The 3,925-nt window shown below is 38.9% G+C and overlaps 1 long non-coding RNA gene across 1 annotated transcript; it reads left to right on the forward strand.

Annotated features, from left to right (window-relative positions):
- The first annotated feature begins 731 nt into the window (after window positions 1–731).
- LOC119567325 lies at window positions 732–3,428 on the forward strand. The gene is made up of 3 exons (XR_005227298.2): window positions 732–1,084; window positions 1,742–1,834; window positions 3,360–3,428. It is a non-coding gene; the product is annotated as an uncharacterized LOC119567325 (long non-coding RNA).
- Window positions 3,429–3,925: the final 497 nt, after the last annotated feature.

Below are 3,925 nucleotides of genomic sequence, written 5' to 3' on the forward strand. Positions count from 1 at the left end.
CCATTGTCCAAATCAGAAAAGGAGTCACTAAATTATCAGTTTATATACAACTTTAACTCTTGTATTTTTTGTTTATTTTGTATAATGTATATATTTGCAATCAATTATTTAGTGTTGATGCTGTAGCATATGGTTCTGCATTTTTAATTGTGTGTGGTTTTCATCATGATATGCTAGGTCTAACGAGATCCTCACTAACAAGCGAAGGCAGAAGATGGGATACATCTTGATATTACTAAAGTACAAAGTGTTGTGTGTCTGAGTTACTGGTGGTTCAAGATTGTCAGATTACATGCTCAACTAGAATTTTTCAATCAATCAAAGATTAGCACAGCACTATACAGAATACAGAAAGAATAGATACACTTCTACCCTTTGTTGTAAGATCAAGAGTTGGGTCTGGGTCTTTTCATTGAAGCTGGTGGAATGCACAGTTTCATTCCTAATTAAGTTCCCACATCAGTGTCATTATACAGGGTTTTGAAACAAAGAAACCTCTCTTGCCAAAAGAAACATGTTTGGATGTCATTTCTTATACATTCTCAATTTACCTGATATATATGTGAAGGCATGATTATTTATATCTCAGAGGACTAATAATTCTTCAAGATTAACAGTTAAGATTTTTAATATCAGCGAGGATCATGTATGCTGCATAGGAAGCAGCCATGTTTCCACAGTCATTTTTCATAGTTCAACTATACTTTACTTGTCTGGAGAATCTTCTCTCTGCAGTTGAAATTGTTTGTTTGTTATTTTAAATCTTTCCCTAAAGTTACAAATTATTAATGCCTAATTATAATTTTACTTCTAATTTAGCTAAGGCTCAGACTGGCTTTTTTAGTTCAACCTATTATGCCATAAAACAGGTCATGATGCCCTTCACTTGTTATGATAAATACATATCTCAGTCATGTCAGTTATTTATTGGACCTTATCATCCACCTTGTGCCACGAAGGCAGAATATAAACTGTCTATCTTTGCACACCAGCATGGAGCAAGCAGAAGTTGACTCAGAAATTGAATTTCCTGTTCCTTCTAAGCAGCAGGGGAGACGAAGAGCTAAAAGTTCTGAGAGAAAAGGTACTGTAGAATACAAAACTGCTGACTGAGCACATCCAATTGTTTTTTTACTGTCCAATGCCAAACCTCTGCTTCCACTAACTTTCCACTGCCACTGGTGTCATATCTGGCAAATCAGAATGCGCTTATTTTTTTCTCGAGTGTGTTTGCCGTGTCATGTAACTGGAAGCTGATAACAAGCCTGGGTACCTCCTGAAGACAATGATCATGCAGGGCGCAGGGATCACCAAATTGGCAGCAAACGAAAATGGATCTCTGGTCCAATCTCTCACTGGCTGCTAGAAGTTATTGCAAAAACAGTCATTGGCTACTCTGATGCTGCTAGGCTTTTTCCACATCCAGCATTATGCTGCAGGGCATAAGCCTTCAGGACAAGAAATATCTTCCACTATGGCATGGTACTGCATTATTGTCCATTAGGGCATTTCTTGACCCTTCCTCTGAAGCTTCTGTCACTGCCTCCTCTTGGATGCCTGATTCAAGATTAGGTGGACCTTGGTCTCATCTTCTATGGCAATTGCTATATTCCTGTTTTCTGTTCTGGTTGTGTGGGTTTGGGTTTTGGGATCCTGGACCTATCAAGTTTAATCCCAGCGTGACTCAGTTCCCTGGATGAGGGCTCATTATGACTGACTTTGTCTCTTGTCCTTCTATTAGAGTCTCCATCTCCTCCACTGTGGTGCATTGTAGTGATTCTTGGGATCCTCTGCCTGGCTTCGCTGGTGACTGCAAGGGTCTTAGGTTCCCAGAGTAAGTATTTACAGAGAAGACACTAAGACTCAGTATAATGGTTTGAAGTAATTACCTATATACAAATCCCCCACCAAAAACATAAAAGCCTTGTATAGTGAATGTTTGTGGTATTCCAAACATACTGAAATCTTGTGGTCCTGCAAAAAGGAGTCATATTTCACTGGTGTTTTGTACAGTTAGAAAACAGAGGAAAGTCACAAATTGACCCAGAATGCAGGTGACATGGCAAGCAGAGCCCAGGTGCTGATCTTTCAGTGATTCTATGCCTGATGAAGGTATTGCACAAGGAGAGTTCCTCTATGCATCTGGACAAGATCCACTGAGTTCAGAGCACTTACTTGCACTTATACCAAAATTGCACTGCTCTTTAGGATCCAACACCTTGCAAGGCAGCACCCCACCTTGTTCATAATTAGTTCAAATCCAGTGAAATCACAGTTTTTGTATTAATTTTGCCCCTCTATGCACTCCTGGACAGTAGGTGAGCATATGTATGATTATTGCCCTGTCAATTTCTTTGGGCCAGGCCTTGCAACATTGAAGACAATGGGAGCTTTGTTCTTCACCTGAATGATAGAAAGGATGGACTGACTCTCTTATTCCTCTTTATCAGCCATCACCCACTGATGGAAGAATTCAGAGGAAAAAACATGAGTTGAAATTGAAAGTGTTTTCTCTCCCTTGTGCAGTTAATTCAGTTTTTCTCTGCATCTTTACAGCATCAAAAGTTTTAGTCACAAAGTTTTTTTTATTTTAAAATGTTTATTGTTACAAGTACTTTTTACTTATTAAAGTGCCAGAATTTGCAGGGCCAACTGGAGTTGACAGGCCTCTGGCATAACAACTCCAATTGGCCACATCACGCAAGAGCCGGAAGGGTTACAGGGCCTCCAGAACCAATATGAAGCACAAACTTTCTCGTGGAACCCTGCAGAATAATGAATTTGGGGTCTAAACCACTGACTTCAGCCTCATGGGCCAATGCATATTCCCTGATGTAAGAATTCCTCTGAAACTCCAGGGGCTGAAACTCTCATCGAATTTCCTATCCACAGTGTAGGGTCTTCCTTGTCTTCCTTCCAAAGATTCCAGGGGTTTTTACTTACCACTTTCTTCCTAAGAATCAGATTTTTTTGGATTTAACTTGGAAAATGGGATTTTTCTGTTTGTGGTCACTGAAAACATTACCAGTGTTCAACCCAGATGTTGGAAATCAGGATGTTGTCAATTCGATATTCTGTGACTCTTTAGAGAGTCAAGATTTTCAACCCCACAGGTTTTAATGGGGGTTTTAAATTCACAATGTTAATTTTTAAGATTATTTTTAAAAAGAAAAAGTATCTGACATGTTACATATAACATATTGTTATTACAATATAACAGATATTCTGCCCTATGGCATAACTGAGGGTAGAACTTGGCCCTTTGCGTTCCTATAAGGCACAATATATTGATCTGTAAAACTGTGCTGCAATTTACTTTTAAGGGGTACATCATATTGTTATATTACTTTGGCTTTCAGTTTTTCAGATCTCCCAAATACCCTGTAGACAGCAGGAAAACCTGAACCAGTTTCAGGAAATTATCCCAGGTAAGAACAGAAACCTGCCAAAGGTTTTGAACAGGAAAGATTGCCTTCAAAAGGGCAACATTTTTTCTTGTATGTGCTGTAACTTTAGACTGAAATCATTTCAAATTAAATCCCCAACATTGTTGCTAGACTGATGAATAGCAGATTATGACATTTTGCGTTAACTAGATTCCAGTTCTTTTTATTCTTATTTACCAAACATTGGCACTCACTGCAAAAGTCAGAAGTGAGTCCTGAGGAAATGTAAAGGAGGTGAAGTTGGTTTAACTCACATGTTGAAAGGCAACCGGAAAGGAGTATAGCAAGAAAAATAGTTAACATGAGGGAACAATAATAATAATAGAATCATAGAAATGTAGAGCTGGAAGGGACTTTGAGAGGTCATTTAGTCCAGCCACCTGCACTGAGGCTGGATCAAATAAACTTAGACCATCCCCCCTGAAAAGCATTTGTCCAACCTGCTCTTAAGAACCTCCAAAGACAGGGATTCCACAACC

The sequence above is a fragment of the Chelonia mydas genome, chromosome 1 (assembly GCF_015237465.2).
Source record: "Chelonia mydas isolate rCheMyd1 chromosome 1, rCheMyd1.pri.v2, whole genome shotgun sequence".
Taxonomy (NCBI): Eukaryota; Metazoa; Chordata; order Testudines; family Cheloniidae; genus Chelonia; species Chelonia mydas.